This window comes from Myotis nattereri (assembly GCF_964212035.1).
Source record: "Myotis nattereri genome assembly, chromosome: 2".
Lineage (NCBI taxonomy): Eukaryota > Metazoa > Chordata > Mammalia > Chiroptera > Vespertilionidae > Myotis > Myotis nattereri.
In genome coordinates this window covers 9,588,283-9,600,586 of record NC_138076.1, presented here as the reverse complement: position 1 = coordinate 9,600,586, position 12,304 = coordinate 9,588,283, and the positions used below count along the sequence as shown (strand labels likewise).

Sequence of the window (12,304 nt, the reverse complement as noted above, 5' to 3'; positions counted from 1 at the left end):
TTAGTAGGAATAAGGTCTTTCTTTAAGAGAAAGTTTGCATTTACAATGTGTAGATCATGAGTTTAATACTCTTAATCCCTACACCTATTTTTTTCTTACCCCACTTACCTTGGGGTCAAGTCTACTAAAGGAAGAGTTTTTATATTTTCATCACCACCATTATCTTACCCTTGGTCATGAGCCCAAAAGGTGAGTTAACTGATGTCCGTACCCAAATAAACATATACATTTCTCAACAGAAGGATCCATAGCCCAATTCAATTTCAGTTGACAGACCCAAAGGATATAAGTTAATTGAAGTTCCAGAATTTTTTAAGGTATTCTTGTTGAACACAAATATACATATATACATATACATTTAATTTGAAAAGGGTAATTAAATACTTAGGCTTGAGCTTAGGTTTTAAAAATTATATCAGTGGCATCAGTTATGAGAATAATTATGATGATGATATTTTTCAGATTTTATCAAGGAGAGCAGGTCATTTATAAGTTGACACATAAGTTCTGTTCCTATTTCCCTTTAATCGTGTATTTATGGCCTTCATTTCACTTCATTCTATATAACATCACAATTACCTTTATACATCATATATAGGGTATCCCAAAATTCATGCAAGAAGTAATTTTGATAGAAGACACAGGTTTGTAATTAAAAATTGTAAATTTTCTATTGATTCATAAAGTATACAGTATAGGGTTATGTATGGAATAGCACATCGGGTAAATGGCCTCCACGGCTTTGCTGGCACATACGCAAAGCCGTGGTCTTCATTGGTCTTCATTGTCCCTACTCCTGGGCCATAATTGGTACTTGGTAATGCTTATCAAATTGAAGGGATTGAAATCAAAGGGCGACAGATATTAGAATCTGATTCAATAAACCAAGTAAAATAAGGCTTTTATTTTTTTTGTTGTTGTTGTTGTTGTTAATGCTCACGCAAAATTCAAATCTTGCATGAATTTTGGGACACCCTATATTACCGGCAGAGATTCCTCTTGGTCATCTCCAGTCCCTCATAATGGCTTTTGGAGCTGGAAGCACCTTAGACCTTATCAGGTTATACTCCTTTTCATTCCAAGGGGATAAGATCAATCAGAGGTAAGTTTCTATCCAAAGTCATACCACTAGGGAGTGACAGAGCTGGAAATAGATAGAGGCTAAACTCTAAATCTCTAATACAATATGCTATTGCTTTATGGAACTCAGGTCTATAACTGAGTGTATCATTAGGACACAGATCTTCTATAATTCTCCCATCATTAATGAGAAGAGAAGCCGCACATGTCCAGTAATCCAGCACTTAGTTTAGGGTTAACCTACTGGGAAATTCAATCCTCCAGAACATACCTGTCAAGCTGATAACTGACACAAATTCCCTGAATTTGAATTCCATCGACAATATACTCCTTCACTCAACGACTTTATAAAACTTATTTTAATAAATAATTTTAATAAGATTGTTTCTGTTTCTAAATTGATTTTAGAGTGGGAAGAATGGTGAGAGAGAAATATTGATGTGATGTGACACTGGTACCTTGATCCATTGTTTCCCATTCACCTCCCGACTGGAGATTAAACTGACACTTAGATAAGTGCCCTGACTGGGAATTGAACTTGTGACCTTCTGGTGCATGGACAGAGATTGTTTCTTTACTTTTCTCAAGGCAGTCGCAGGTGGAAGCAACAAACTAAGAGAATGGAATATGTATTCTTTAATGGATATTAAAGGAAGAGGTGACCCAACAAAGTCATTGGGCAAGTATTATGGGCTAGGGCAGTGGTCGGCAAACTGCGGCTCGCGAGCCACATGTGGCTCTTTGGTCCCTTGTGTGTGGCTCTTCCACAAAATACCGACTTCTGCGCATGGGCCACGAAGTTTCAATCGCACTGTATGGCGCGCCCGCACGTGGTATTTTGTGGAAGAGCCACACTCAAGGGGCCAAAGAGCCGCATGTGGCTCGCGAGAAGCAGTTTGCCAACCACTGGGCTAGGGCATTCAGGGCAGGCTCAACAGCTCTACGCACTTTACCATCCCAAAGACCCTCAGCGCAGACCAGACAGTCCGTATGTTGCTGAGAAAAAGTCAAGGACGTATATGATGCAGTTGAAAATGATTCCCAAGATATGGTAAACTTTGTTATCTAGAAAGTAGATATAAGTAGAAAATTCGTCCCCAGATGATTTTGGATAATTAAAGTTTTATTCTTGGAAATTGGTAGTATTTCTCAATTTCATGCACTTACATTTAAAACTTGCCTTTAAAAAAATGTAGTGACCCTACACTAGACATGAAATTAAATTTAAAGCAAAGCATTGCTTTGTGTTACCTTTTGGCTAAAAATCTTCATTTGTCCCCAGAATAATTTCTTTTTCAAATTTTAATTGGAAACTCACTTAAACTGTCAGACTGAGTTGGAATGGAAAAAGTATGTCATGGTCTGCAGTATCAACATGAAGATGCTGACTTTATTTTTTTTTTAAATAAGATGATCAAATATCTGCTGTGTCCCTATTACCTATCATGCTCTTGCTTGAATGAGGTAGATACTGATAATAAACTACATTTTAGAGATGGGTGCTACATTTTTTTCTAAGAATTGATGTCAGTTTGAAATATATATTACTTTAATAGATAAATTAGTGGGTGACTGCTTTATAATAATAAAAGAAATAGCACGTTTGAGTTAATGTCCTCAGTATCACTCCAATTCCCTAACAAAATGATCCCTGTGCAGTTATTATAGACTGATCTTGAGTTTCCCTGACTCTGAAAAATAAGTGGAAAGACCAACATATTTTGCTTAATAGAAAGGAGAGAGTTCAGTCTCTTAGGACTACATGGGAATCAGCAAAAGCCCCAAGCATTCACTGGGTACCCAGGGATTTATCATCTAGAAATCTATGCAGATGATGGACTACTGAATTGATGGTCTGTTCATTGTCACAGACAACTGTGGAACATGTTTCTGGACAAACTACTGACCTGTCACACAAATAAAGAGATTCTTGGACTATATCTAGAAGATCTAAATGTATTTCTAGCACCTCATGATATGCTTGTGTGTATGTGTGTGTGTGTGTGTGTGTTACAAGCCATTAGCAACCCTATGAATGTATGATGTTCACAATATCATGTTCTCAAATGCCCTGCTCAGCCCTTGTGTTGCAGAAGACCAAAGAAATACCAAGCACGCTTCGTAGAGAAAGGGAGGGACCCCGCTTATTAACACTAGTGGACTTTGGGAATAATTTCCAAATCAGAGTGAAGAAACACGCGGAGGGCTTCACTTTTTATAACCTTCTGGGGTCTTTGCTTGCAGATATGGCTCTGCTCCCTTTTGTGGGCTTACAGGAAGGCCCCCGGGTATTAGGGGTCCCCAGGCCATATCCGATGATCTGTCCTGGGGCCAGTGATAACGACCTTCCTCCCCCCCTCCCCCCCCAGGGCAGTGCATTATTCACAGTTTTTATGGCCTGACACACCTTGCAAGACCAGTGTCCTCCTCATTCCCCACCCTTGTCCCACAAGTTTCTTTTAGCCTTGTGGAGCAAGACCACGGGATATTATGGTGAACAGGGGTAATGACCGCTCTTAGCTACTTCCTGCTGGAAAGGAACAATGACCAAGGGGTTAGCATCCTGCTTCTTCCTCTCAGAGGGTTTTGTAGGGAGTTCTTCTGGTTTCAGGCAGGCAGAGGTAAGCAGTGGTCCCACACACGTAGAATGTTCCTGCAGGGGACAGCAGGAGTAGGTGGTGTTTTCAGCCTTGGGGGTAGAGTTGCACAGTTCATCTGGGAGGTTACCTGTTGGATGTTGGCCCTGCGTGCTGCTGAAACAAGTAGGAGCAGCATTAGTTAGCTGCACATTGGCCGTGACAGGCCCTATCCAATACAACCCCCCCCCCCCCCACACACACACACACACACACTTGCATTTGTTAGTAGAGTCGTAACATGCCTCAGGCTGATAAGTATAGCTAACAAAAATCTGGCTTGATTGGGTTTTCTCGTGGACTACCTGGTCCAGCATATTTGGGTAGAGATTTTCTAAGCAAGGAGCAAAGGATGGCATGACAAGGTGTAATCCAACAATTTATGATAAGGCCTTTGTTTCCTTGTTGTGTGGAGAGCAGTAATTTTATGGTGCTTCTGTGTTCCAGCAAGAGCAAATGAGTTCTCCTCCTGGTACTAGTCTCGGATTCTGCTGGCACTTATAAAAAGAAAAAATAAGAATTATTTAGATAAAACCAGTGATTATCCAGAAATACTAGAGCATGTTACGTTAGGAGAAGATAAGAAAGAAAGATTAGTGTTAGGGAGAATTCAGCAGGGTGTTATCTGAATTCCTTGGAGCAGGTTGCTTGGCCAGGACTGCTGTCTTCTTGAGGGTGATCCGCAGGGGGTGTTTCTGGTCAGAGGTCACCTTCCACTCAGACTGGATGTCACTCGGCTGGTGGGCTGCCTTCACACGGGAGTGGTGGATCCAGGTGTTCAGTCCTGCAACCTTAAGAGCAGTGGGGATGATTAATATGACTGGATAGGGTCCCTTCCAGGTAGGCTTGAGGGGTTCCTTTTTCAATTCCTTTACCCAAACCTGGTCTCCAGGTTTATAAGGATGTACAGCTGTTCCTAGAGAGATGGGTAGTTGGTCAATAACTCACGTGTGGACCTCAAAGACAAGTTTTTCCAAGTCCTTGTAGTTGTTTCTGGATTTCTAAGTTTTCTATTTCCCCCAAATCTCCCTTTGGCCGAATTATGGGAGGGGGTCTACCATATACAATTTCAAAGGGAGAGAAACCTACCCTGGCCCTTGGGGCACAGCGTACCTGCAGGAGTACAAGAGGCAAGATATCTGTCCAGGGTAAGGTTGTCTCTTGGCATAGCTTAGCCATAGCTTGCTTTAGAGTCCAGTTCATGCGCTCCACTTTCCCTCAACTCTGAGGCCTGTAGGCTATATGTAGATTCCATTTAATTCCTAAAGCCTTGGCTACCTATTGTACTATTTCTGCTACAAAGGTTGGGCCATTATCAGATGCTATGGTCAGAGGCATTCCATACCGTGGAGTTATATCCTTCAGCAATGCCTTAGTGACTTCTCTCACCTTTTCAGTGCGAGTGGGATATGCCTCGACCCAACCTGAAAAGGTGCAAACAAAGACTAGCAGGTATTTATTCCCTCTGCCAGGCCCTATTTCTGTAAAATCTACTTCTAAGTCCTCAAAAGGAGCTTGCCCACAGTGCTGAACTCCTATTGGTCCCACAGGACCCTGTTTAGCATTGTTCTGAGCACAGAGGAGGCAACGCTGAGAGACGGAGGCACACACGGAGGATAGACGGGCAATTAGGTAGCACCTGCCTCACAAAGCTTCTAGGGCAGCCTTTCCTAACTGAGTGAGTTCATGCTGCTGGAGGACTACCTTATGGGCTAACTGTTCTGGGACATAGACCCTATGATCGGGGAGTATCCAGCAGCCTTCCATTGTTCTCTTGGCCCCTCCTTTCTGGGCCCGTTTCTCTTCCTGAGGAGTGTATTTTGGGGGTTCAGGTAATTCAGGGGCCAACATGATCCATGCTGGTGCTGCTCGTTCTTTAGCGGCCAGCTTGGCTGCAGCGTCAGCACGCTAGTTTCCTTCTGACACTGAGTCTTTCCTTTTCTGGGGAACTTTGCAATGAATGACGGCTATTTCCTTAGGCTCCCAGACTGCTCCTAGTAACGGTCCATCCCATCTAGGTTCCAGGCTGCCAGGGTCGTGGCGCTTCACCCAGATGAGATCACCGGAGAAAGGCAGGCTGCGTTGGACTGGATCTTGGCGCATCCTCCTCCCGTACGGCTCTCACTACCCGTTGTGCTGACGTGGCGCTGCTCTGCAAAGCCTGTAAGGACTTAAGCAAATTTTGGGCCGACAGCCGGGCAAGATCTTCCTCCCGTAGGCAGGGAAGAAGGTGGCGGCCTGCCAAACATAATTTCAAAAGGGGTGAGTCCTTTTACATACTGGGTGCACCTAGCTCTGAGGAGAGCAAAAGGAAGGAGACTTACCCAGTTTTCGCCAGTCTCTAATTTTAACTTAGTTAAGGTTTCCTTTAAGGTCTGATTCATTCTCTCTACCTGTCCAGAACTCTGTGGTCTATAAACACAATGCAATTTCCAGGTAATCCTCAGGGCCTTAACTATGGATTGTGTAACTTTGGCGATAAACGCCGGGCTATTGTCGGACCCCATGTATAGTGGTAGGCCAAACCGGGGGACAATTTCAGTGAGGAGTTTCCTAACTACTACCTGTGCTGTCTCTGCCTTGGTTGGGTATGCCTCAGGCCAGCCAAAGAAGGTATCAAAGAAAACCAGCAAGTATTTATACCAGGGTTGGGCAAACTTTTTGACTTGAGGGCCACAATGGGTTCTTAAACTGGACCGGAGGGCCGGAACAAAAGCATGGATGGAGTGTTTGTGTGAACTAATATAAATTCAAAGTAAACATCATTACATAAAAGGGTACGGTCTTTTTTTATTTAGTTTTATTCATTTCAAACGGGCCAGATCCAGCCCGCGGGCCGTAGTTTGCCCACAGCTGATTTATACCCTCCTTGTCCTCCTGGTATCTCGGTGAAGTCCACTTCCCAGTGTTCTCCAGAGTTCTGACCTTGGAATCGCTGCCCCAGTGCGGCCACAACAGGGGGCCCTTGGTTTACCTGGGCACACACTTAGCATCTTCTAGCCAAGTCTTGGGATATTTTCTGGAGCCTTGGGATGTAAAATTCTCTTCCTAGTAGTTCTGATAGCTTTGTTCCTCCCAGCTGGGTACTCTGGTGGGTCTGGGAAACGATGGTCCGCCCCAGGGCTTCTGGCACTATAGGCCTCCCATCTGGTAGAATTAGCCATCCACCTTCTCCTTCCTGGGCTCCTAGCTTCTCAGCTAGCCTCTGCTCCTCCAGCAGATAAGTAGGCTTCTCCGGAAGCCTTCGTGCTGGCAGCGCTACGAGAACTTCTAGGGGCCCTACTGGTCTTCTAGCCACTTCCTTGGTGGTTTGGTCTGCAAACCGATTTCCCTGTGCTTCGGGACTATTACCCTTCTGGTGCCCTCGGCAATGAATTACTGCCACTTCTTTTGGCCCCCATATGGCTGCTAGGAGGTTAAGTATCTCAGGAGCGTTTTTAATGTCCTTTCCTCCTGAGGTCAAGAGACCCCTTTCCTGATAGAGGGCCCCATGCACATGTACAGTGGCGAAAGCATACTGACAGTCCATGTAAATGTTCACTCTTTTTCCCTTTCCCCACTGGAGGGCCTGAGTGCTATGAGTTCTGCCCTTTGGACTGAGATGCCTTGTCCTAAGGCTTGTGCCCAGAGACCCTCCTCCTGTGTTACCACTGCTGCCCCCACATACTGGGTACCTTCCTCTACGAAGCTGCTCCCGTCCGTGTAGAGGGTCTCATCCGGGTTCTGCAGGGGCTGGTCCACAAGGTCCTCGCGGAGGGAGGTAAGGGCAGTCAGTGTCTCCTCACAGTCATGTAAAGGAGCCGCTGCCTCCTCGTCAGGGAGGAGTGTGGCCGGGTTTAAGGCAGCTGTTTTCAGGAAGCTGACTCGTGGTGGGTCTAGCAGTAACATCTGGTACTGGGTAATGCGGGCGTTGGACATCCATCTCTCCGGGGGGCTCCTTAACAAGGTCTCAACTGCATGTGGGGCAACCACTTGGGGATTTTGGTCAAAGGTTAGCTTTGAGGCTTCTTTACCAACAGGGCGGTGGCTGCAATGGCTCTCAAGCAGTTGGGCCATCCCGAGGCCACCGGGTCAAGTCTCTTAGAGAGATAAGCTACGGGGCGCTTCCACGGTCCCAGGGGCTGTGTGAGGACCCCTTTGCCACCCCTTTGTTCTCAGCTACATATAGCTGGGAGGGTTTGGTTAAGTCTGGCAGGGCGAGTGCCGGGGCGCTTACCAGGGCCTCTTTCAGTTTCTTATAAGCTTCTTCCTCCTTTTCCATCCAGACCAGGGCGGGCTCCTTTCCCTCTGTTGCAGAGTACAGTGGGGCCTTGACTTACGAGTTTAATTTGCTCCGAGACCGAGCTCGTTAAGGAGCTCATTAAGGAGCTTGTTAACTCAAATTACTCTGTCAACTCAATGCAAAAAATCTGCGGAGATACAGCTGATATCTCAAAAAACTCATTAGTCAGGACACTCATAAGTCAAGGCCCCACTGTATAGTGGTTTTGCAATTTCTGCAAAACCTAGTATCCATAGTCTGCAATATCCCACTGCCCCGAGGAACTCCCGGACTTGCCTTTTGGTTGTGGGCCTGGGGATTGACAAGATGGCCTTTACTCTGCTAATGGATAAAGTTCGCCTACCCTCTTCTATGTTGTAACCCAAATACGTTACTCGGGTAGTGCATAGCTGAGCTTTCTTGGCTGAGACCCGATACCCCAATTGATCTAGGGTGGTCAGCAACTCTCCAGTGGCCTGTCTACAGTCCTGTTCCTCCTCCGTAGCCAGTAGGAGATCGTCTACATATTGGAGCAGAGTCACCCGTGGATGGTCCTGGTGGAACTCCCGGAGGTCTTGGTTTAGGGCCTCATCGAACAGAGTGGGTGAGTTCTTAAACCCTTGTGGCAACCTAGTCCGAGTTAACTGTCCAGACTCTCCCTCTGTTGGGTCCACCCACTCGAAGGCGAAGATAGGTTGTCTCTGCTTTGCCAGGGGAAGGGAGAAGAAGGCATCCTTTCGGTCTAAAACAGTATAGAACCGGTGTTCTGGCTTGAGGAGGCTGAGAAGAGTGTAAGGGTTTGGAACTGTGGGATGGATAGTCTCAACCCTCTTGTTTACTTCCCTTAAGTCCTGTATCGGCCTGAAATCCTCAGTCCCTGGTTTCTGTACTGGCAACAGGGGAGTGTTCCAAGCAGATTGGCAAGGAATCAAGATTCCAGCTTCTTTCAGCCTCTTAATGTGCTTGGCGATTCCCACTCTCGCTTTCTGACTCATTGGATATTGCCGGACTCTGACTGGGGTGGCACTGCTGGTCAGCTGGACCACAATTGGAGGCCGGTGTTTAGCTAACCCTGGCAGATTGTCCTCTGCCCAAACTCCCGGGATAGCCTGTCTTAGTTGTTGGAGATAGGCATCTGCTGAGACTTCCCCTGGCTCCTCCTCATGTAGTAAAAATTCCTCCTGTAAGGGCAGTGTGAGGAGATATATCCCTGTAGTCCCTGGGTCTTGTAACTTGACCTCTGACCCTGGCCCTTCAAAGGAGATTGTGGCCCGTAATTTACTCAGTAAATCCCAGCCTAGCAGAGGGTAAGGGCACTCTGGCATTACTAGAAATGAGTGAGTAACTGAACCGTTTCCTAGGTCGCTGACCCGACCTTCAGTCCATGGGTAGGATTTCACTTTTCCAGTCGCCCCTTTGATGGGGATTTTGGTCTTAGAGACCGGACCCACTGGCGGTTGCAGGACAGAGAAGGTGGCTCCCGTGTCCACAAGGAAGTCCACCTTTTGTCCCCCCACTCTCAGAGTTATCCTGAGCTCTCAGGGGCCAGCTGAGCCCTGAAAACCCTAATCCACCTCCTCTACCAACACGGGAGTCGGTTCCCCCGCACCTTCAGGGCACTCCCTTTTCCAATGTCCTTCCTTTCTGCAAAATGCACACTGATTCTTCCCAAGCCGGGGTCGGACTCTTTTTTCCCGCGAGGCTTTCTTTTGTCCTTGTTGTCTCTCCGGCCCCTTGGGCCTTTATCCTCATTTATGGCCAGGAGGACCTTTGCCATCCGGGCATTGAAACCTGCCGTCGGGTCCTCCCGATTGTTAAAAACCTTCTGGGCCACCTCAACCAACTCAGAGATTGATTTCCCCTCAAAGCCCTCTAACTTCTGCAATTTTTTCCTAATATCTGGGGCCAACTGGGAAACAAATGCAACATTGACAGCCCTCCGATTTTCTGGGGCATCAGGGTCAATGAGGTATACACCCGATAGGCCTCGCACAGCCTCTGAAGGAAAGCTGCTGGGCTCTCGTTAGGCCCCTGGACTGTCTCTCTCACCTTAGAGAGGTTTGTGGGTCTCTGAGCAGCAGCTCGGATGCCCCCCAATAGAGTCTGGCAATACCGATCTAGAGCCTCCCCTCCCCTGTCACTATTGGGGTTCCAGTCTGGTCACCTGGAGGGAAACACAGCCTCTAATCTGTCTTGGTCAGATGAAGACTGTCCATCCGGACCCAGTACAAATTTCCTCCCTTCCGCCTTGACCTTCTCTCTCTCTTCTGAAGTGAAAAGGGTTTGCAGCAGCTGCTGACAATCAACCCAGGTAGATTGATGGGTAAAAAACACAGATTTCAAAAGAAGATATAACTCTGGTAAACATATATGCACCCAATACAGGAGCACCCAAATACATAAAACAACTTCTGGAAGATATCAAGGGAGAGATCGATAGCAATACAGTCATAGTAGGGGACTTTAATACCCCACTGACACCACTGGATAAATCCTCTAAACAAAAAATCAGCAAAGAAACAGCAATCCTAAATGACTCACTAGATCAGATGGACTTAATTGACATCTTCAAAATATTTCACCCCAAAGCTACAGAATATACATTCTTCTCCAGTGCATATGGGACATTTTCTTTTTTAAAATATATTTTATTGATTTTTTACAGAGAGGAAGGGAGAGGGATAGAGAAGTTAGAAACATCAATGAGAGAGAAACATCGGCCAGCTGCCTCCTGCACACCCCCCACTGGGAATGAGCTCGCAACCAAGGTACATGCCCTTGACCAGAATCAAACCTGGGACCCTTGAGTCCACAGGCCGACGCTCTACCCACTGAGCCAAATCGGTTAGGGCACATGGGACATTTTCAAAGATAGACCATATATTAGGACACAGGCAAAGTCTCTTCAAATTCAAGAGAATAGAAATCATAACAAGCATCTTCTCAGATCACAATGGCATAAAATTAGAAATCAACTACAATAAAAACATTGAAAAAAAATCAAACTCTTGGAAGCTAAATAGCATGCTACTAAGCAATGACTGGGTTACCAGAGAGATCAAAAAAGAAATAAAAAGCATCCTGGAAATAAATGACAATGAAAACACAACAATCCAAAATCTATGGGACACAATGAAAGCAGTCCTGAGAGGGAAGTTCATAGCTCTACAGGCCTACCTCAAAAAACAAGAAAAACTGGCAATAAATGATCTAGCCCTACAACTCAAAGAGTTAGACAGAGAGCCACAAGAAAAGCCCACAGTATCCAGCAGGAAGGAAATAATAAAGATCAGAGCAGAAATAAACAACATAGAGACCAAAAAAACAATACAAAAGATCAATGAAACCAAGAGCTGGTTCTTTGAAAGGATTAGAAACAAAGAGAGAGGAACCAAATAAACAAAATCAGAAATGAAAGAGGTGAAGTAACAACTGACCCTACTGACATACAAAGGATTGTCAAAAAATACTACGAACAACTCTGTTCCAACAAACTGGACAACCTCGACGACATGGACACATTCCTAGAAAAATATAAGCTTCCAAAACTCAATCAGGAAGAATCAAAAAACCTGAATAGGCCAATAACTACTGATGAAATTGAAACAGTAATCAAAAAGCTCCCAGCAAACAAAAGCCCTGGACCAGATGGCTTCACATGGGGAGTTTTACCAAACATTCCAAGAAGAACTAAAGCCAATCCTTCTCAGACTATTCCAAAAAATTCAAGAGGAAGGCACACTTCCAAGCTCTTTCCATGAAGCAAGCATTACCCTAATCCCAAAACCAGATAAAGACACCACAAAGAAAGAGAATTACAGGCCAATATCCCTCATGAACATAGATGCTAAAATCCTCAACAAAATTCTAGCAAACCAGATCCAGCATTACATTAGAAAGACCATACACCATGACCAAGTGGGATTTATTCCAGGAATGCAAGGCTGGTACAATATCTGCAAATCAATAAACGTGATACATCACATAAACAAATTGAGAGACAAAAATCACATAATCATATTGATTGATGCAGAAAAGGCATTTGACAAAGTCCAACACCCTTTTCTGATAAAAACACACAGCAAAATGGGAATAGAGGGGTCAAACCTCAACATAATAAAAGCCTTATATGACAAACCTACAGCCAACATCATACTCAATGGGCAAAAACTAAAACCACTTTCCTTTAGAACAGGAACAAGACAGAGATGCCTACTTTCACCACTCCTGTTCAACATAGTACTGGAAGTGCTAGCCAAAGCAATCAGACAAGAAGAAGAAATAAAAGGCATCCAAATTGGAAAAGAAGAAGTAAAATTGTCATTAT

The 12,304-nt window shown here is 45.1% G+C and overlaps 1 protein-coding gene across 1 annotated transcript in view; it reads right to left on the bottom strand.

The window, feature by feature from the left end:
- Window positions 1-12,304, bottom strand: part of LOC308512628 (coagulation factor XI-like) — a gene marked incomplete at both ends in the record, with an annotated part of 328,656 nt that overhangs the window by 182,048 nt on the left and 134,304 nt on the right.